At 38.7% G+C, this 23,957-nt stretch overlaps 1 protein-coding gene across 1 annotated transcript in view; it reads right to left on the reverse strand.

Moving 5' to 3' along the window:
• SPHKAP (SPHK1 interactor, AKAP domain containing) overlaps positions 1 to 23,957 on the reverse strand; it is a gene marked incomplete at its 5' end in the record, with an annotated part of 164,036 nt that overhangs the window by 131,484 nt on the left and 8,595 nt on the right.

Here is a 23,957-nt window from a genome sequence, read left to right on the forward strand (position 1 = left end):
TGGGTGAAAGACCAGCAAAGTCCTCCTTGATTCTGTAAGACTTCAGTAAGCTTATCAGAGGAAACAACTATCCAAATTTTGAAAATATTTAGAAACACTGTTATATGTCCTGTTTCAATATTTAAAAGCAACCTAGTAGGGGCGCCTGGGTGGCGCAGTCGGTTAAGCGTCCGACTTCAGCCAGGTCACGATCTCGCGGTCCATGAGTTCGAGCCCCGCGTCGGGCTCTGGGCTGATGGCTCAGAACCTGGAGCCTGTTTCCGATTCTGTGTCTCCCTCTCTCTCTGCCCCTCCCCCGTTCATGCTCTGTCTCTCTCTGTCCCAAAAATAAATAAACGTTGAAAAAAAAATTAAAAAAAAAAAAGCAACTACAGAATGGAAAATTTCAGACTTTCCCATCCCTTGGACCAGTAAAATAACAATAAAAAGAACAATAAGATTATAAAGTGGCCATCCTTTTATTTTTCCAAATAAGAACATTTACAAAAAATTCCTACCTCTGCTCTTACCATCATTCTTCAAAGAAAGAACATTTTAACAATATGATAAAAAACTTTGGTAGTTTATATAAGAATGAAGAATATTTCTTTTTAGGAACAGATAGTTGAGGTGCCTTCACTATCATTTTTGCTCTCAGTTCACTGAAAATGCTGTTGCAGATCTAAGTCTGGGTACCAGTAAATGATAATAGACAGAATAAAAACAGGACATTTATTATTAATAATAAACAAGTTATTAATTATTGATTATATTATTAATTAATACTATAATTAATTAACATTATATTTATATTATATTAAATATTATACTGTAATCATATTATAATTATATTATATATTATAATTATATTATATTATATTGCAATTATACTATATTATGATTATATTATATTGGTATATATTATAATATATACCAATATAATTATATTCATAATGTATAATCATATATATTATAATAATATATAATCATATATATTATACTTATATATTATATTATAATTATAATACATACTAATATAATATAATCATATTAAGAATTAATTATATTATTAATCATAAAACACTATTCTTAGCAGAAACAGTGGTTTCAAATTAGTTATACTCTAATCTAATCCTGATTATTAAAAAATCAAAAACAGGGGCACCCGGGTAGCTGTCAGTTAAATGTCGATTCTTGACCTTGGGTCAAACCTTGCAGTTTGTGAGAAGGAGCCCCACGCCGGGCCTCACACTGGCAGTGCAAAGTCTGCTTGGGATTCTGTCTCTCTCTTCCTCTCTCTCTCTCTCCCTCTCCCTCTCTCTCTCAAAATAAATAAACTTAAAAACAAAAACCAAAAAAGATACACATGATTATAGCATAATTAATTCATTTAGGATACAATTTGTAAACACCAATGGTGAGTAATCTCTCTATTTTTCAGGACTAGTTGGGCTGAAATCTTTTATCCTGAAAAATTATAGACTATAAAGCATGCAATAGAGACTTTTTCATTCAGGCAATCCTCAAATCTGTAAGATATGTCCAGTACAACATCAACCTCATCATAGGTAGATATTGTGCAAAATTAGTAGATTGCAACAGAAGAGACAATTAGATAATAAAATTCCTTATATAAGAAAAGGGATATACTGTGGAATATAGTGTTACTGGTAATTATATATATATAAAATAAATATACTTAATCTCCCGAGTGTCAGATATTGTGCTTTGCAAACCCATGTATCATCTCCAAGAAAAGAGGTGATAGCAAGTAATGTCCTCATGAACTTAATCATACTGTAGGGTTTATTATCTTCGGGCCTTAAAAAGCTGTTTCACAATCTCAAGCTTCACCAAGGCCCCAATAAATCACTTTAAAATGATATCTTCTTGTTCAGAAAAGAGGATCAAACAAGACAGCATGATAGCTTAGCTCCTTTTTTTTTCTTTTTGCTAATGAGGGCTATCAGGAAAATTTTCAAGACATATGTCTTGCAAATGGTGTTTGCTAAAAGACTATTTTAATGTAAGGCAAAAAGATCACATCACTGTTGCTAAGCTAGTGTTGCGTGAATATGTATTTAGACGTGAAGACTGTAAGATGCGTCCTATTGAAGTATTTATTCCTAAATTCTTTGTTTCTAAAACAAAGCCTTACGTGTATATGTGTTTGGATGGTCAAAACACCTCAGGTACGTTGCTGCGTTCTGCTGCATCTAGACTTTAGTTCAGGTACATCCAGAATATACATGACAGTAACCACCTCAGCTCCCAAGTATTTCTGTTCTTCCACCAAAGCACCTGGACATCTTTTCTACGTTACTTTGAACACAAATTACCATCATTTACTGCATGGTGGGTGCTTAGAGCTCTAGGAAGTATTTTACATAATCTTTTAATTATGCCCCTTTTATAGATGAGAAATCATGGATCAGAGGTTAACATAATATAATCCAAGGTTATATTGCTCGTCAATAACTGAGCTGAGATTTGACTTGCTTCTCTTAGCACCAAACCATGTTCTTGTCCACTGTGATCTTTCATATTCCATCAAATCCTCTGCTTCTATGACCATGACATCTAAATGAGTCTTAATGCAGCCAAAGCCCAGTGCTCTGGCATTTGAAAAACCCAGGTTCAGGTTTCCACTCTAGCACTTACTACCTGCATGGAATTGGGCACATTACTGAAGCCTCTCTAAGATTTGGCTTCCTCATCTGTGAAATGCAGATTATAGTAGAAGCTTTGTCACAGAACTGTTCCAGTGGTTAAATGGGGTTATTCTCACAAACCAGTAATGCAGTGTTCGCATGACATTGAGCACTCGATATTAAATTGGGAAATGATATTATATTAATCTCTGGAAGTTTATTTATTCTTAAGAGTCTCCCTGTTCGATTTTCAACACATTTTTGATATTAAGTTAAAGATAACATGTGCAGACCTTTTGAGTAAATGCATCATTACTGGTTACATTGACATTTCTCTTTTCTGTTCTGAGACCTGGGTTTTGAAAATAATTAAGAATAATTAAGGCGTTTTTTTTTAAATCCAAGAAAACACAGAATTCATTCAATTAGTCTAACACTATACAAAAAGATGTGACTCATTCAGGCAGTTTTAGTTCTATCAACATGGAAAAATATCCAGATAATTGAAGCCAAGCTACAAAGCTCACAGAAGACTAGTCCGACTTTGGTGAAAATAGGAAATGATAGTGTTTCTAGAGAAAAGTAGCTGTATTGTTAAAATGCTACTTTAGTTGAAAAAGCAAATTAATAAGGTTATCTTAATAAAGGCATAAGAGTAATTTTTCTAAGGTATTTTGTGTACTTTCCCTCTGGGTTTCTGTTTGCCCTCTTAATTTGCTTGGGAAACCCTTCCTTCTGGAGATACTGGGAGTTAGGCTCCCATGGAGCCCCTGCTTCAGTTCACAAACATCACATCATGAAACGGAATAAAAGAACCAGTGCCAGAGGGGTGGTATCCTGACTTGAACCAAGCATGCTGGTCATTTATATTTAAAGTCAGTTGTCTAGGGCACCTGGGTGGCTCAGCCGATTGAGGGCCAACTCTTGATTTAGGCTCAGGTCATGATCCCAGGATCGTAGGATCAAGCCCCATGTCAGGCTCCATGCATGGAGCCTGCTTAAGATTCTCTCTCTCTCTCTCTCTCTCTCTCTCTCTCTCTCCCCCTCTGCCTCTGTCTTCCGTTCTCTCCCTCTCTCTCTCTCAAATAAAAATAAATAAAATACAATCAGTAATATTAAAATGGTATAATGAAGTAAAGGGGAGTGAAATAGAAAAGATAAGAAAATGCAAGTGTGTGTGAAGAATACGGGCATGTGTCATTCTGAAGTGTCTAGTGATTTTTGTGTGAAGTGTAGATCTTACGAAATCTTGGCTGATAAGTAAGTGAATGAGTGAATTTTGTTGATCTCTTAAATTAGGAAAACTGATGTATTATTCTGTTGATTAAAACAATGTGTGATATAATGCATGTTGTTTCTGGGAGTATAAATTTACATCTAGGCATGCTTTTCAAGATTCTTATCCATGCATGTCTGTCACCCAGGGATGCCCTTTATAGGAGTCTATTCTACAGGACAGACACCAAAATAAAGTATGTACTGACATATTCAACTCAAGATTATTAATAGAAAAAGCTAAAAATAAATAATACATTCACCAATAGATACACTGATGGATTTAGTATGCAGACATTAAGATAATGTCCCTTTTCCACTTCCCCTCACACACACACACAAAAGACCTGGGAAAATGTTCCTCTGTTAAATGAATACAGTTGAACACAAAAATGTTATTCTAGGGCATTTCTGTGCTCAAAACTTTGCATAATCTCTGCATTTCACTTCCAGTAAAATTGCAAGTCATTGCCATGGCTCTAAATGCCTGTACTCTCTGTCATCTCTGGGACCTTGTGTCCTCCTCTCTTTCTCTTTCTCTCTCTCTTTCTCCACTTGCACCACTGTCTTAGTGCTTTCCTTAGCCTGGGACACCAGGCTTTTTGCCCGGAGACCTGCACACCTCACTTTATCACCTCCCTTCAGGTCTTTCTCAAAGGCCTCTTCTGGATGAGGCTTCACCTGTCCATTCTATTTACAAGACCTCCCTATTCCTGGACTCCTGATGTATCCTGTCCTGCTCTATTTTTCTCAGTATCAGTATCATTTTCTAACATTCCACAGAAGGTATTTATTTACTGTTGATTATTTATCATGTGTATTATTCTATAATAATAATTATCATAATTATTTATTATTATCATGTGTCTTTCCTCCCTGCCACCCCACCCCCACCACAGGCAATAAACTCCACAAATGCAGGGATCTTTGCTCATTTTTCATGATGCAATATCTGCGGAAATCACAATTAGTAAACAGATCTTTCCCTATCGATGTTAATATGTGTCAATTTCCATTTTAAGGCACATCTGTATTTTATATGGAGCGAAGAGGGGTTTTACCACCTAGCTGGGGTTCAATTAAAATTGTTAGAGCTTCGGGGCGCCTGGGTGGCGCAGTCGGTTAAGCGTCCGACTTCAGCCAGGTCACGATCTCACGGTAGGTGAGTTCGAGCCCCGCGTCAGGCTCTGGGCTGATGGCTCAGAGCCTGGAGCCTGTTTCCGATTCTGTGTCTCCCTCTCTCTCTGCCCCTCCCCCATTCATGCTCTGTCTCTCTCTGTCCCAAAAAAATAAATAAACGTTGAAAAAAAAAATTGTTAGAGCTTCTTTCCAAATTTGTTATTTAGTTCCTGAGGTGGAGGTGAAAAAAAACCCATCTAATTCACTACTGAACCTCACAAAAATGCTTAGCGCAATGCCTGACAATCAGTCAGTGCTCAGTAAATATGGTAGGGTCAATAAATGGCACCACCTAAACTCTTAGCGATTTGTCTTTAATTGTCAGCTAAAAGTAAAGACCATCTCTCAGTTCTAACTTCATGCTTTTGTCTGTGATGGTCTACGATCCTGAAAGACAAATGTTAGTGAAACTATCGGGGAGCTAGAAATAATTCCTGTGAGCCATGAGGGAACTGTCACGGTTTTTGTCAAGATGAAGCTCATGTTATACTGTAATTGCAATATTTGAAGCCACTACAATAAATGAAGGGATGTGACACACCCACACATTAAACAAATATGCTGGAGAAGATTAGCAGTTAATATAAATATGCCAAAACTAAAGAATTTCTTATGTCATGTGATATAGTGAAAATATTACTGTGTGGCAGAAGTCAGAAGACTTGAATTTGGGTCCCAAATGTCATTTTTGCTAGTTTGACCTTAGGAAAGTTACTTAATCTCCCTGAGCCTCAGTTTCTTCATCTGCCAAATGGGACCAATACTATTTACTCTTCAAGATTGGTTGCCACTGAAGGGAGGGAATCTCAGCCAATACTAACACATACACTTGATTGCCATTCACTCTACCCCAGCCATTATGACAAGGGCTTTATTTTTGTCACTTCATAGCCTCACAGTATCAGAGTAGGGGAAGTGCTCTTAGACTATTATAGTCATAGGACTGAGACGCGGAAGCTTAGAATTTGCTCAGAGTTGCCCGGTTAATTAAGTGACTCAATTTGAGATCCAAACCTAGATGAACCAGAGCCCTGGTCCGTGCCCGTTCCCAGGAGTCCTGCTGTCTTCACATATTACCACTCGGCTTTGGTCACAAACTAACTTTCTTAAGAACTGTTATTTTTTAGGATGCTCACATTGTATGGTGACCTTTGGGCCCAGAGAAGAGCACTGCGTAAAAGGGGTGACGGTTCACAAGAGGCGATGTCTCTGGCTGCCGCACCAGACTGGATGGCTGTGCTTATTGAGGGAAAAGGGGGGCTTCAGCCAAATGCACTGCCACCACCAGGCCTCCATGAAAGTGGAATACAAAAACAGCCTCCTCCCGTGATTTCAGGGATGAGGAAAGCCCTGCCTAACTAAAAATGTCTGCCACGTGTCTAATCTTGATGCTGGAGTCCCTACTAATACCTTAGAGTCATTTAAATGAAAAGAGATATCAGGACCCCAAAAGATGGGACACAGAAAGGGTAAAATTTGATGGCAAGAAAGAGACAGTGTGCACCGCAGTTTGGAGCTTGGCTGCAGTGGTGCGGTGAACCAGAAAGCCTCCAAAGTCAGGGTCAAAACCTGAGAGTTGGAAATTCAGAGGGCCCATCGGATGCTGGAATGAAAGAGAGGAGGTGCTGATTATGACTTGGCTGCATATATCCCCTGGACCCCACACCCCACAACCAACCTGGATTCCTGGGAGTGTCTCCTGGCGGACAAGGCAGCAGAGAGGCTGGGAGGTGAGTTTGGTTCAACTACCCACATGGCTGATGGAGAGAACCACACCCACAATAAAGGAGTTACAAACACCAGCAGATTTGGAGAGGAGGCAGGAGAGGAAAAGGGTGGAGGAAGAAAAAGAAACAAGTTTTAGTATGGTTCAAGGGGAAAGACACACTCAAGCACGCTGTCTTTAATAAAAAGAACAGAAGTAGGTAGATGATGAGGTTGTTAACAATTAAAAAACAAAACAAAACAAAACTCCGAAAAGGGGTCAAAGATTGCATGCGTATTTTCAGAGAGCCTCTGCCTTGTGTAATGTTTTTGATTTGTGTCTGTGACTGGGCTTCACGTTTCTGATGCATCAAAAGGTAGTTGACATCTTGTAGTTAAGAATTTCAGAACCTTCCAACCTAGTGTATGGGGATCTGGAGGTGAAGAGCACTTTGTGCTTCTCAAGTTTTAATACTAAGATTAATACTGGGCGGGAGGCGCCTGAGTGGCTCAGTCCGTTAAGCATCTGACTTCAGCTCAGGTCATGATCTCACAGTTTGTGAGTTCGAGCCCTGCGTCTGTCTCTGTGCTGACAGCTCAGAGCCTGGAGCCTGCTTCGGATTCTGTGTCTCCCTCTCTCTCTGCTCCTCCCCAGCTCGCGCTCTCTCTCTCAGAAATGAATAAATGTTTAAAAAAATTAAAAAAAAAGGTTAATATTGGGGAACCTGGGTGGCTCAGTTGGTTAAGGACCAACTCTTGATTTCAGCTCAGGTCACGATCTCATGGTTCATGAGATGGAGCCCCATGTCGCGCTCTGCAATAAACTTTAAAAGAATTAATGTTAAGAGAAAAACAGATTTTTATGGAAATTGAATGCCTTGTAGTTAATTTTCTATGCCATTCTTATCTGTAAGTATGTTCTAGTATTACCTCAAATCTCAAAATGTAGACATATGGGAGCAAATGGTAAATAAGGAGTCCGTGAAATTATCTTTGCATCTCTATGGCTGACAGTTACTGGTACATGATTAGACTTCAAGACATTTTTACTGTGTGGATAAAGATGCTCGAGGAGACCATGGCAGTGAAACATCAGAGCTATCAAAGCAGGAGATATCTGGTGTGGGGGGGATGGGGTACATCTGTGGTCATATAAGAAGACCTCCAGTCTATGTCATTCACTAAGCATTATAATTTTCTCTGGAAAGGTCTTGTATGCTTTCTTTAGATTTAGTCCTAAAAAATTCATACTTATTGATAGCACATAAATTTCCTGTTTTAATTTCACTTTTTGTGTGTGGCTCATATGAAAAAGTGTACTTTATGTGTGTGGTTTGATTTATACTCAGCAAACATGCTAAACTCATTTATTTTAGTAAATTTATCTGTAGATTTTTTTTTAATTTTTTGTGCACACAATCAAGTAAACCACAAATTCTGAGAGTTTTGGTTTCTTCTTTGCCATTTATTTTATTTTATTTTATTTTATTTTATTTTATTTTATTGTTGTGTTTTGTTTTGTTTCTCATTATTGCCTTCCTGCCTTGGCTAAATCTTTAGTGAAATGTTGGACAGAGTAATGCAAACATCCTTAAAATTACAGCACTACGTATTATGCTTGCTCTAGGTTTTTATTAAGGAAGTTCTTGTCTCTTTATATTTTTCTAGTGTTTTTATCCTACTAATCATAAAAGGATGTTACATTTTATCAAGTGTCTTTTTACATTTACTGATATAATCATATTGCTTTCTTCCTTTGGACTGCTAATTTGATGAATTATAACTGATTTGTAATATTAAATCAGTCTTAAATTTCAGAGAGCAGCTCAATTTGATGACAATGTGTTATCCTTTTTATATGTTGTGGGACATAGCTTGCTAACATTTTGGTTGGGAACTTCTTTTCCTCTGTCATCATGAATGAGATTGACTATATTTCCTTTCTTCCCTTGCCAGATTAATATCAAGGTTATTATACCAGCTTCTTAAATATATTGAGGGCATTCTTCTTCTTTTATTTGCTGGGAGATTTTGGGTGCTACAGAAATTATCTATTACCAAATATATGGCAGAAAAATCCAGTGAGGCTTTCTGGGAGTGGAGCTCTCCTGTTGGAAGGGTTTTGACCACAGAGTCGGTATCTCTAATATTTATGTTGGTTTCTATTTCCTCTTCAGTACTTTGGCAAGTCATATTTTTATTAAAAATTGCCTTTTTTAAATTTTTTTTTCAACGTTTATTTATTTTTGGGACAGAGAGAGACAGAGCATGAACGGGGGAGGGGCAGAGAGAGAGGGAGACACAGAATCGGAAACAGGCTCCAGGCTCTGAGCCATCAGCCCAGAGCCCGACGCAGGGCTCGAACTCACGGACCGCGAGATCGTGACCTGGCTGAAGTCGGACGCTTAACTGACTGCGCCACCCAGGCGCCCCAAAAATTGCCTTTTTTAATCCAAATTGTGTATAGATGTGTGTGTGTATATATATATATACACACACACACATACATACATATATATATATATATATTTTATACTACTACTATAAGTTTGTCTATAGTATCTAGAGTGATGTCCTTTTTTTTTTTTTTGTCATTGTCATTCCTATAACTACTTCACCTATCTCCTTGTTAAATTAAGTATGTCAGGGTTTTTTGCCATTTCAAAGTCAATCCTTTATAGTCTATGTTTACTTTTGACTGTATTAATTTCTGATTTTACTATTATTTACTTTCTTTGAGGTTATTTTGCTGTTCTTTTTAAAAACTTAGGAGATAGATACTATAATCTTTAGGCTTTCTTTCTTTCTTTTTTTTTTTTTTAATGTATGCCTGTAGGGCTATAAATTATTCTCCTACAATGGTTTTCCCTGAGCTCCAAAAGTTTTGAAAAGTGGCGTGGTTATTATCCTTCAATTCAAAGACTTTGGAATTTTCATTATAATTTTGTTAATTTTATTTCCATTTATATGGGAAATATTAATTTATCTTTTCACTGTTGACTTCTAGTTGAACTGCATTTTACTCAGATAATATGCTGTGCATAGCATAACAGTGATCTTTGGTACTTGTTACCAATTGCTTTATAATCCAATGTATGGACCATTTCTGTAAATGTTATATGTACTTTGCAGGTTTGGGTTGTAGTATTCTATATATGTCCATTATGTTGGTTGTGATTGTCTAAGCTCATATTGATGTTTCTGGATAAATTCTTTTTATATTTATGTCCACGTATCTATTTTAATTTTAAGGATACTTTGTTATGTGAATACAAATATAAAATGGTAGGTATGCCTTGCTGATTATTTGACACTTTTCATTATGCAGTGACATACTTAACTTCTGGCAATGCCCTTCTATTTCAAAGGTTATTTTGTCTGATAAAGCTAAATCAGTTTTTTTTTATTGTTGTTAGCTACTGAACAGTGTGGTTTTTTTTCATCCTTTTAGTATGTGATGTTTTAAGTGTCTTATTTTCTTGAATTTGCAAAATCCAAATTATAATTTTTGCATTTTATTTGGAGCACCTAGTCTATTTACTTTTTTTTCTTCTACATTTATTTATTTTTGAGAGACAGAGACAGAGCACGAGCAGGGGAGGGGAAGAGAGAGAAGGAGACATAGAATCCAAAGCAGGCTTGAGGCTCTGAGCTGTCGGCACAGAGACCGATGTGGGGCTCCGATTCACTAACCACAAGATCATGACCTGAGCTGAAGTTGGATTCCCAACCAGCTGGGATATTCCCAGGTGCCTATATAGTTGTCTTCATTTTTAAGAACAGTTTTATTTTTGGGACAGAGAGAGACCGAGCATGAACGGGGGAGGGGCAGAGAGAGAGGGAGACACAGAATCGGAAACAGGCTCCAGGCTCCGAGCCATCAGCCCAGAGCCCGACGCGGGGCTCGAACTCACGGACCGCGAGATCGTGACCTGGCTGAAGTCGGGCGCTTAACCGACTGCGCCACCCAGGCACCCCAAGAACAGTTTTAGATTTACAGAGATCTCCCATATATACCACACCCAGTTTCCCCTATTATTCATAATTTATATTACTGTGATACATATATTTAATGTTTATTAATTTTTTTAATGTTTATTTATTTTTGAGGGGGTAGGGGAGGAGGGAAGGGTATATAGAGAGGGAGACACAGAATCTGAAGCAGGCCCCAGGCTCTGAGCTGTCAGCACAGAGCCCGATGCAGGGCTGGAACTCACCAACCGTGAGATCATGACCTGAGCTGAAGTTGGACGCCCAACCGACTGAGCCACCGAGGCACCCCAGTTTATTTACCTTTAATGTAACTGTTGATATATTTAAAATCTTTTGTAATTTTCTTCAGTAACACTCCCAGTTTTTGTCTGTAAGAAAATATCTTTATCTATTCTTGTAAGATATTTTCACAAAGCCATTATTTTCCTTTTTAAACTGGCCAATTATTTTCCTTCACACTGTGAAGATATCACTTCATTATCTTTGGATACCCATTGTTGCTTTTGTGACGTCAGCTGTCAATCTAATTGTTAGTTTTTAAAGGTAATGCGTCTTTTTTTCTGGCTACTTTTAAGATTTTCTTTAAAAGATTTTAAGATTTGATGGCCTGCTGATATTTAGCTAATAATTCTTTATTATCATATCAACTCTTCAGTTCTTTTAGTCAATTTTAAAATGTTTTATTTTAAATTCGGCCATTTTCAGCAAGGGAATTGATGAGTAATTTTGTTACATTACTGGAATTAAAACTCACAGGTCTTTTTTTTTTATTTTTTTTTTCAACGTTTATTTATTTTTGGGACAGAGAGAGACAGAGCATGAACGGGGGAGGGGCAGAGAGAGAGGGAGACACAGAATCGGAAACAGGCTCCAGGCTCTGAGCCATCAGCCCAGAGCCCGACGCGGGGCTCGAACTCACGGACCGCGAGATCGTGACCTGGCTGAAGTCGGACGCTCAACCGACTGCGCCACCCAGGCGCCCCAAAACTCACAGGTCTTTAAAAGCTTTCCGGTGGTGTGGTAAAGGACACACAGAAAGAGAAAAATAGTACCGATAGGGTGCAAAGGGAAGAAAAATGTGTGTTACAAACAACTGATGCATCTCCTGAAAAGCACTTCATGAAGAATTAGAAGCAATTGGGTGGAGAAGGAAGTAGATAATTAGGTGACCTATAGATCTGAAGTCACTCAGACTTTTCACACAGTAGGAGCACACTGGCGGAAACAGTAATAACAATGGCAATGATGCGTATTAGATGACACCCATTAGAGGTTAAATGAAACCATCTTCGTTTTTTATGAAGATTAACATATAGCTAAAATGGCTTACATTTTCCAAGGTAGACCTGATTGCAAATCATTTGCAGGACTGCCCTTCAAAAACACATACGTGCCAAGGGTAAGTGTCTTGATTTTAAATTCGAAAAATATGGTCTTCATATACAGATGTACATAGCACACAATCTCTTGACAAGCAGGCATACTGTAAAGCAAGTTTACCTCTGCACGACAGATCAAAGTGCCCAGTGGGCGAAAACACAATCTGTGAGTTCATTGATAATCGTTGAATCTTAAATTTTTGAGTTATAAATTCATTATAAAAATACACTGCCATGGTGTTTATAAATTTCATTTTGCAGAAAAAGCTTCGGTAGGTGACTCGCATACAAAATTCAGATAGGATGCATGCTACCTGTCTGCCAGATCTGAATTGTTTTCTTCACAAGGCATTTTCATCCTAATGGAAGTTGCATAACACAATCCAATATGTTAGAGATACAGGTAGAGTGATCAAATTTTCTACTAAACTCCAGTTTAATTTACAAAAAAAAAAGGCAACTTAAAAATGATCAGGTTTGAGAATGAGATACAAAAATAAAGAATCAGACATCTACTTTCTCTTTTTTCATGAGTTCACTCAATTAAAAACAAAAGTAAATGAGTGAACAAATAAAAGGATAGGCAAAATGCAGGACATTGTATTAAGTCCTAAGCTACAATGCTTAAAAACACTCCGCTTGAAACAGAAAAATATACCTGCATTTTCTACTTCATGAGAATAGTATGTAAGCCAGAGGGGCTTAGAGCTTCCTCTGAACTTTTATATTTCAGAGGAAAATTGTAGTTAAAAATAATGAAGCTTTAATTTGGGCAGCTCTTCAGGAATTGGAATAAACGATACTACTGGCTAAATTATATCTTTGCACAATTTGTAGATAAACTATTTTTATTTTTTAATGTTTATTCACTTTTGAGACAGAGAGAGGCAGAGCACTAGTGGGTGAAGGGGCAGAGAGAGAAGGAGATACAGGATCCGAAGCAGGCTCCAGGCTCTGAGCTGTCAGCACAGAGCCCAATGTGGGGCTCGAACGCATGAACTGTGAGATCATGACCTGAGCTGAAGTCAGACGCTTAACCGACTGAGCCACTCAGGCGCCCCTGGCTAAACTATTTTTAAGCCAACTAACCATTTACAAAGATTCTCATTTAATGCACTTGAAAAACATTCGTTTTTATTTTTTTTAAATAGTATTGCAACATTCCTACTTTTTTTTTTTTTTTTTAAATTTTTTTTTTCAACATTTATTTATTTTTGGGACAGAGAGAGACAGAGCATGAACAGGGGAGGGGCAGAGAGAGAGGGAGACACAGAATCGGAAACAGGCTCCAGGCTCCGAGCCATCAGCCCAGAGCCCGACGCGGGGCTCGAACTCACGGACCGCGAGATCGTGACCTGGCTGAAGTCGGACGCTTAACCGACTGCGCCACCCAGGCGCCCCTTCTTTGAACTTTTTTTTTTTTTTTTAAATTGTTTTTTTTTTTTCAACGTTTATTTATTTTTGGGACAGTGAGAGACAGAGCATGAACAGGGGAGGGGCAGAGAGAGAGGGAGACACAGAATCGGAAGCAGGCTCCAGGCTCCGAGCCATCAGCCCAGAGCCTGACGCGGGGCTCGAACTCACGGACCGCGAGATCGTGACCCGGCTGAAGTCGGACGCTTAACCGACTGCGCCACCCAGGCGCCCCAACATTCCTCCTTTTTTGTGGAAACCATATTCCTAATAGCAAATGCATTTCTGATACCATGAGGCATTATCAAACTGTTCAACTATATTCTTTCATCCAGGTTAATCCCAATGATTGAGGTATCATCGGCATAGTTTCTTATTTCATCCTTAAAGCTCCTTTTGCCCCACCTTTTCATTTCAGAACGTGAAATCAAGGCCTAGAGCTGGGACCAGTATCTCTGTCAGAAGGTTCGCGATGAATCCTCCTGTCACTCATTCAGCAGTAGCTATTTCTGAGATAAAATTTGACAGAGTAAGAATCCTTTGCTTTCTAAAGGCAGACATAGGAAGATAAAGCAATCAGAACACAGATTATCAGAGAGCTAGAATCTATATGCAGCTACTATTAATAAGAACTTCCAGTATTATGTCACATATAAATCATAGCAACATAAAACACTACTCAATGAAGACCATAAAATGAATATAAATATGTATTTCAGCTTGTAGAACTCCACAGATTCCCAAATACTCAAGATCCAAGACACCTTGACTTGTTCTTGGAAATCACATTTCTTTCTAGCAGAAGCGGAGCACGGAATTTTACTGAGGCCGAGCAGATGAACACGTTTCATCATTATTAGGACAATATAGCCATTGTCACAGCAGGTCGATGCTGTTGCCTCATTAGATGGCACTGAGAAACGTGAACTGAGAGCAGTGAGCAAATTGAGCAAATCCAGCTGGGGAGATTATGTCAAGACACTTCGAGGCTGCTTAGTGCCTTAAAACACTAGTGTTCCTAGTGCTAGGAACATATTTCTGAGGCAAATCCTGTAATTTAAGATTTATGGCAAATTATAGTTGCAAACAGGCAAGAGAACTTCTACGTGGCACAGCTAGGAGGGAAAGCAAAGCCTCCAAGTTCAGGAGCTGCTGTTAAGTGTAGCTCAGGGAGGGAACGCAGCCGACCATTAAGCTTATTAGCCTGTTTCTTTGCAAAGTAGAAACGAATGTGCCCTAGATAGGAGATCATCGCGGTGAGAAAGGTCTTCCCTTGTGAAAGATTTAAGCAAAAATATGCCAACTAAGAGGACGAGACTTTTTCTTTCCCCTTCAAGACCTATCTTGAGATAAGATTACTATGTTTTATGCATACCTTCACAGTGTCTACATGCTGATTTCTCAGAGAATCTGACATGCAGGTCTCAAATGTAGCTACATCCTGATTGTGATAGACCTACAAACAGCAATCACAAGGAAGCTTTATATACTTGTGTTCTTGATGTGTCCTGTGGGATTGCCTAACAGCTCAATTCTTTTCCACTGTAGATGGAATAGAGTTTACCCTCCCAGCCAAAATTACAAGTGTAAGGCTGACCTCAATAAATAGTAGGAGTTATATGTATCAGACCTTTTAGCCACTGATTCAGTTACCTCTGAGTTTCTCATTTTCTTAGGCAAGACCTTCCAGAAACGTGCAAGCATTTCATTTTTCCTAAAATGCTCAATCAAAATAGAATTTCTTTCTAACAATGTGCTAAGGTCTAATAGCCATTTTATAAGCAGAAAAAGCAGAATGGAACATAAGCCTTTCTAAGCAACCATAAAGCTAAGTAGAAATCTGCGTGCACTTTTTTTTAATTCCTTCAACCAATAGCTACTGAGCCCCAAGCATTGTATGAAGAGCTCAAGACACTGCAGTGAATAAAACAAAAAGCCTTGCCTTCATGGCATTTATGTTGTAATGAAGGAGAGAAACAAAAAAGCAATACATAAAACTAGAATAAGGAAAAGGACACCTGAATATTATTCTAGTGAAGTAAATATTTTCATAGTGTTTGCTTAGCTTTCTCTGCATAAAAGTAATGAGAATTGGGGCAAGAAACATTAGTATACAAGTTCAAGGTAGTGAAATAATTTAGCCCAAATCACACAGCACATCAAAGAACGCCTCAGACCAGATCTGTCAACTCCATGCGGTGGGATTTTTCCATTACAAAGCACTGTCTACACGGTACCCAAGGTAAATTAAATGTTCCCAAAGAGTTGTGTATTGAATATCATGAAAATACAATCTCTGAATTATCTGAAAAATTAGATGTATATCTGAATATTTCAGGCTTCTCCACTCACAGGTTCAAGGAAAGCAGGACTCGACAAGAATAGAATGAGGCAGCTGGGTAGACAGCAGTGGAACACCTGTTATTCTCTTTTCTATTTGTTTTTTACAGAAATTACTTTCAGAGGAATTCAAAGTCTATTTGCCTCACCGCAGGTGTTTCTATTACTGTAGCCTATTAATATGGCATTAAAGGAGGTATTATTTTGATGGAAAAGCAATGGAAAAAAGTTAGGGAGCAGCACGTTTGTAAGGGGAAGGGTATCCCCTGCCCACAGGGACTACTGGAATTTGGATGAGTTGGACTGCTTGACTGTTGCTAGGAAAGCCTTCTTTGGAGAGTCTTGAAAATAAATACCTTGGCTGAAATATTTTCACTGGTTATTTGAATGTCTGTGGAAGGGCAGTAGTTGTTCTGTCTAGGTTGAATAATTATGATTCTTGAAAGTAAAGTCACCAAGAAAAACAAGGAACCAAAGCTTCAATAATGTTGCTATTCATTAAGTCACAGTTAGTCGCCTGCTGCAGAGTGATGTGGAAATGCCAGGGGCAAAACAGCATGCCAAGCTTAGTGCAGCTAATTATGACTGATATGCTTTGCAAAAAGTCAGGAATAATGCAGAGGACCAGATAACACACTCACGGATTCACTTCCTCCATGACTTTGCACTAAAGCAAAGCAACTGGGAACATCATCCAGTGGATTTAATCAGTGCTGATGTTCAGTGTTGATCCTCTATTCGAACAACTCCTGTTTATTGTACAAATTGTCCACTAACTGCCCTGGGGAGCAGTGGAGTCAGGGTTCCTGTCTAGGTTGTGGGACCTCTAGATCTGAGCTCTCCACCACTGTCCCACTAACCAACTTAGACATAGTCCGTGTTCCTAAAGATGAGGTCAAAGCAAAAATTGTACCAGACAAAACTGGGCAGGTACAGAAGACTTTATGCAGGGCTATTGCAAAAGGGGAGAGAGAGAGAGAGAGAGAGAGAGAGAGAGAGAGAGAGCAGAATATAGTCTAAACTCAACATCATGAAAACAAAGAGTGGGAGAATTTTTAAGAGCAGAGGGGTGGTGGTGGTGTTAATTGGTCTTACCCAAAGGAAAAGTAAACTTTCTCATATCTTCATGGCAGCAGACAGTTTTATAACTTGGAACAAAGGTGCCTACACAAGCTAGGCTCTTCCCTTCCTACAGAAAGTGGGAGATCGGGAGATTGGGGTGCTATCTCCCATGATGTTTATGTTTCAAAGAGACTTTCTCCAGGAAATGGAATTCCAAGTAATGTCTTAACAAAAACATTCCTGGGTTGTGAAACACAATAAGAGGGTTTTCAAAGGACTTATATCTCAGAGAAACAGAGAAATCATTTATAAGCACAAGTTTTCTAAAGAAAATGCTGTAAAGAAAGGAAAGCCTGGGACTGGAGTCAGGAATATGATGTCTGAAGTTTAGCCAGGCTGAGAGGAATGTCAAGTCCATCTTGGTGGATGGACTGCGGGTGCTTCCAACATCAAACCCTTGGCTTCCCTTCCGTCCTCATTTCTCAGCACAGGGAACCACACATTTTGCTTCTACACCGTCATCACTATGTCTGTGGAAATAATTTCTATAAAAGTGTGTCCTTAAAATCTCCGTCCAGACTAATCAACTGTTTGTTAACTACTCCTGGGAATATGGTCAGGCACTGGGAGCCAATCTGTGACACCTAGTTGGTTAGAAAAGGGAGCAGAGGAATGTGGCATTCCCTACCCCCAGCTTCCAGGTAAGGGCTTTAGTATGAAAACCTTCATCACCTTGAGGAAGGTAGATTAAAGAGCAGTCAATTCAGCTTGGTTTGGTTTTGAATGTATCTGCAAGGCAATGCTGTCAGTGGAATTAGCGAGATTGGAAACAGGAAGTGTGAAATGTCTTATTAATCATGTCCGTGTTCTCTGTGATCATGACATTCAAATTTCTTTAGTTAGAACTATGTGAACCTTCTCAATTAAATGCTTTGATATATTTATTTGGCTAAAGGTAAGCTTTTATATGCCAATCAAAGATACTTTGATGGAACAATGTTTTTTAAGTGTACTCTTTCAACATCCTGTAAACCTTTGCCTGTTTGTAAGGCAATCAATGCTTGGATCCAGTGTCCTGGGCTCAGTACCCCTTTCTTCACATGGACTTTGCTAGTCTTCCGGGAGATATTAGCATCGACGTTCTCTGCGCTAACAGAGAAACATGGCTCAAGGAATATTAGGTAAAAGGTATATTTAAATGATTCATCTTCCTTGGTGCTTTTCATACACTCAATCTAAATCACCACATGTGCATCAAGAATAGACCAAGAATTGTGAGACATTTCGGAAACAGAAAGACTTCTGTAATCTTAACTACGGTGGAGATTTCCAGACGACTGAGTTTTTGAAATATTCAATTGCACCTGCATGGCTTCATTAGATAATCTGCTCATCTACAGATAACGTTTGTGAAGATGGAAAAGATTTCCAGCAGTGCCCTTCCCTGGAGAAAATCTGGTAAACCTGAAGTCACTGGAACTTATCTGCGCCCACCAAATCAGGTGTCCTTGTTATTCATTAGCCTGTCCCTGCAGTTTCAAGATTGTATAAGAAAGCAAATGGACCAACCACTAACAGTCTCTGGTGAAGATCCCTCCCCAGTTGAGTGTTTGTCTACTGCATCAATACCTTTGGTGGTTGTTTTCTGTTGATGATTTAAGAGGTTGTGATTTTGTCTAAATGAAATGCTAATCAACTGAAATAAATCTTGGAAAAGATGCGGGAAGAAGAAAATGATGTTTGGGAACTCTTTCTCACATGTCAAACCATCTCCAAATAAGCGTCTGGCAGAGTGAGATCAGTTAATTTTGGAAGAGAAAAATCAATGAGGGTGATGACGTGACAGATATTTTCACAAGAGATTGACTTGAGAGTCGGAGAATTAAAGGGAGCACCAACAAAATTGATGAGGGCTGCTGAATACAGAACTAACACTGTTCATGATATTGTGACCAAAAGTGCCATGTTAACGACAATTTTGACTGGGAAATTGGATCTTCCAATCCAATCAACACCGAACCCATTATCTGTTGTTTACATGATTCATACTTACTTTCTTATTTTTAAAATACTGATCAAATGAACTAATTTGTATAAGTTGTATGATTTTTAAACATAACGTTTCCAATCAGATGTCTCAGTTGCATTCGCTGTTTAATGGCATTTCCTCTTCTTTGTCGTGAATGTACCTCAGGTACTTTTTCCAGGTTCCACTCATTCTTACATGATGAAGATGGCACACAAATCACTGGCTTTCATTCCCTCCTCTCAAATAAGCAAGGTCTTGCCCACTATTTTTTTTCCTTGCTCCCAACCACCATACCAATCCCATATTGTCTTCAAGGTTAAAACTTGGATTAGATCTTCACCTTTTCCGCCTCCCTCTTTATATGTGCCTTGTCCATCCTATGGAAAATATCTTAGACCTCATGGAAAAACTGAGAAAAATGCCATCATTAATATTTTGTTGATATGCTTTCTCCTTCAAGAAGGATGACTGGGATCTACATGGGCTGATGTGATTAAGGCTGGGAGGACAGCTTCTCTGGAGAACATGTTCTCTGGATACTGAATTGCCTTCTTGGACACTTTTTTAATAGTGATTCATGTGATAAAACTGCAGCTCATTTTCTAAATGTCAAGGTTCTTATGAAGTCACCACTTTCTTTCTTTCTCTTTCTTTCTTTCTATCTTTTTCTTTTTTTCTTCCCCTTCTTCTTCTCCTTCTTCTTCTTTTCCTTTGCCAGAAAGGAAGGCTAATGGTTTAACAGAATGCTAGGTCAGATCACTGACTTGTTGATAATTAGACAGGTGAAGTATATGCACCTATTTAATTTCTATTTTGAAGCACTGTTAATTCGCTCAGAAAAAAAAAGTAGAAATTAGAAGTCTTCAGGTTATACTGAGTGCATAAGTCAGCAATGAGCTCGTCATGTTGGGCCAAGGTTTCACATAGAAGAAAATGACTTCAGCTAGTCCTGTATTTTTTACCTGAATGTTATTTTTGGTTTAAATTGTTTGTTTGCATAAACGAAGTGGGAGTACTGGTTACTCCAGTGGTAAATGAATGAATAAATCTATTCATAGGCATTAACTATCAAAAGTTACTTATTGCATTCTTATTACGTTCTCATTATTATGTTAAAAATTATAGATTTTTAGAACAAAAAGCAATTAAGTGTGTTGTTTAACTTATGTTAATATTAAAGTATAAAGAGAGAAAATCATGAAGTCTCCTTATATCTCTGGAAGCAAAGTCAAATATTTAAGAATTCCTCTTTTAGTTAATGCATTTTAATACCTAAACAAAGTATGCTAAAATATAAAATTTACAAACTTAAAAGGGCACTTTTAAGCACTAATACTTGATATGAATTGGTATCCAATACGTACAGATATATTTTTTAAATGTGTGGATAACATTGTGGGGTTTCTATTATTTTATTTTTTAAGCTTATTTTGAGAGAGAGTGAAAGGGGTAGGGGCAGAGAGAGAGAGGGAGAGACAGAATCCCAAGCAGGCTCCACACTGTCAGCGAGGAGCCCGACGCAGGGCTCGATCTCACGAATCATGACCCAAGATCATGACCCAAGCTGAAACCAATAGTCAGAGACTTAACCCACTAAGCCACCCAGGGGCCCCACATCGTGTTTGATAAATAATTAAAAATTACATCTCACAAAGCTTTAGCATTCTATTTTGTTATATGTTTATTCTGAAGCAGTTGGCTTTACTTTAATCTTAATTATCTCATAATCATTTTAAAGAAACTGCTTCTAACTTCTCAGATACAATCAGGCTATCGTCAAAGAAAGTCTAATTAAATACAAATAGACCATTATCTTATATGAGTCCCAGTTTGCCACAGATCAATTTAATTCCTCCAATACACAGGAAAATTACTCTTTTGCGTTGCTTATAAATAAAATGATTGATTGTGTGAGTGACTTAATGATGGATATTCCATTTGTTCCACGAAGAATTTGTAACAGCTAACAGAAAAGATAGATACAATAAAATGGTAAAACAGAGGTTAAAATTCAAGGCTAAGGAAAATAGAAATTATAACAAAAGGCCAGTATCATGGTTCAAAACAGCACACATATTCAGGCAATAAACTCCTACATGTTTGTTACAACTGAATTTTGAATTTGTTTTTGGGGATTTCTGAAGCTGAACTGAAATGGAAACATGAGCAGTTATATAGATATCATAGTTCTTGAGGAAAAGTAAAGAAGGTATTTAGATGTGGGTGAGAGACGAGTTTGCTGTGCCAGAAAATGCCAAGAGCTTCTATGTTTTGGACCTTATTATTAGCATTATTTAAAAAAAAATCCAATGCAATGGTAAGTCAAGAGCTCAAGGTTTTATTCTTGGCCCTACATCCAAATATCTGTATGATTTGAATAATTCATTTTAACTTTTCATGACTTCAATTTCTTTATCTGTAAAGGTAGGGGATTTAGCAAAGTGACCTTTACTGAAGTGTTTTTGTAGCTCTGAAATCCCATAATCAATGGGTTCCCATTTCTCCAGCATAGAGAGAAATCATTTGATCTTTTCAAAGGACATATTTTACAGGTAAACTTCATTTTTTTAAGGTTTATTTATTTATATGGAGACACACAGAGAGAGAGACAGAGAGCAAGCATGGTGGGGAGGCAGAGAGAGAGAGGAAGAGAGAGAATCTCAATCCGGCTCTGCACTCTCAGCGCAGAGCCTGATGCTGGGCTTGATCTCACAAACTGTGAGATCATGACCTGAGCCAAATTCGAGAGTTGGACGCTGAGCCCACTGAGCCACCCAGGCGCCCCTATAGGTAAATTTCTTGTTAGGGAGAAGTTGTTTTAAGAAGTTATTTTTAAGAAATTGTTTAAAGAAGTTAAGGATCACCTGTCGATCATGTCAATCAAATAAGAGAACTGATCAGTTTTGTGAGCCTGAGAGAGGTCACTCAGGAAATGAAACAAGAAACCTGAGTCAGCATGTGCCGGGTGGGGATCTACTTCCTAGTGCATCTCCTTCCATTGGCAATGCCACGTGCCTCCACAGTGATCTACGAGGAGAGCAGGAAATCAGTCTTGCTCTATCCCAGAATCTTGATGGTGTCAGGAGTGAGTGTCTGCTCACTAACTGTTGCTTGATGTCTGACCCTCCAGTCAGACATGTTACTCTTCTGTTGACATGTTACCAGAATTACTGTGCAGCATTAGAAGCATCTAATGTGAAGTTGGAGGTCTAATGTCATTGCCTATCTTGAACATGGTGTGGAGTCAAAGTGGCCTTTGAAAATCCCTTATGAGGCTCATAAATCACGGCATGCTGAATTTTGTGAAAAAGTCTTATGAAGTTATTTGCGTGTACGTGTGTACTACACAGAAATGCAGAATATGTAATAAAATACAAGATAAGTATAAGCTTACCATCTTTTCAATAATGAGAGAGCCAGAGAGAGGAAAAAATTTGAAAAAGGAAAATGAACATGTAGCATTGAATCTGCATGAGTTAAATGTGCTCATGGCATGCCATTATACCCCTAAATAGCAGCAGCTCTGTGGGACTGTGAAATGGGCAAGGTGTGAACTGATATCAGGATGAGTGTCATTCCCAGTTCACTTTCCATGTCCTCAGGAGGAGAGACCTACAGGCCACAGTTTTCATTGCTATTATGTGGAGCTGGTCCATAGGGCCTGCTTCCTGACCGCTTCAACAGGTGGTCAAGGTGAGTTCCATTTCTCCCTTTCTCCAATCCCCTCCTCTTATCACTGCATGTTAGTGATGAGAATCTATGGAAGTCCAGAGCAAAAGGAGAATTCTGTGAGGTCCCTTGGAAACCTTCATGAGCCAGTCAATAGCCCATCAGACTACCTACCATTTCAACCTTGAAAGTGACAGGGTCAGGCACAACGGGTCAGGTTACTGTGCAGTTTCGAAAACCTCCAAAATATCAGACGATTAACATCACAAAGGTCTATGTCTTGCTCATGTTACCCACCCATCACGGACTGGCTGAGACCTCTGCTTCAAGCTATGCTCAGTCCGAAACTCAGGCTGATAGAGCAGCAACTACACGAAATATGTTATACACCATGGCGGAAAGCTGGAGAAATGAAGCAAATCATACATGCCCTCTTTAACACTTCCACTTGGAAGAGACATGCCCCTTCTGCACAATTTGCATTGACCCAAACAAATCAGATGGCCATACCTTGTACCAAGGAGATGAGCAAGTGTAATCCTTCCCCACACTTAGGAAGACAGCAGGAAATATTTGCTGGATAGCTTTAATGACCATTGCAACAAACAGATGTGCCAAAGAGTTAATTCTTTAAGGTCTCCAAGTCCTCTTTGATCTGGCCTTATGTTCTTAAATAAACTTGAGGACGGCTCAGCTACATGAATGATTCACATATCGCAGTGAAGAAACCAACCATCCTGTCACTTTTCCCCTTTATTTAAGAAAGAAGGAGGAGACAGGCACCTAGGTGGCTCAGTCAGTTGAGCATCTGACTCCTGATTTTGGCTCAAGTCATGACCTCAGGGTTGTGGGATCGAGCCTGCTTGGAATTCTCCCTCTCTCTTTCTCTCACTTTCTCCCTTTGCCCCTCTCCTCTGCTTGTGGGCTCTCTCCCTCTCTAAAATAATTTTTTTAAAAAAAAGAAACGAAAGAAGAAGGGGAGAGAGAGAAAGGGGGCACTCTTAGTAGAATCTCAAGTGCTCTTTCAGAGCCAGGACGATGAGTATTTTAGTTAAATTAATCCCTGTGGTGGAAAGAGTAATGGGCCCCCAAAGATGTCCATGGTCAAATCCCCATAACCCGTGCATATGTTATTACATGGCAAAGCAGAATCAAGTTTCAAGATGGAATTAAGGTTACTTATCAGCTGACCTTGATGTAGGGAGATTATCTTGGGTAATCTGGACGGATCCCAGTGTAATCATCAGGATTCTTAAAAGTGCAAAAGGGAGGCAGAAGAAGAGG

The sequence above is a fragment of the Puma concolor genome, chromosome C1 (genome assembly GCF_028749965.1).
Source record: "Puma concolor isolate L17-30 chromosome C1, mPumCon1.1.hap2, whole genome shotgun sequence".
In the NCBI taxonomy this organism is placed as follows: domain Eukaryota; kingdom Metazoa; phylum Chordata; class Mammalia; order Carnivora; family Felidae; genus Puma; species Puma concolor.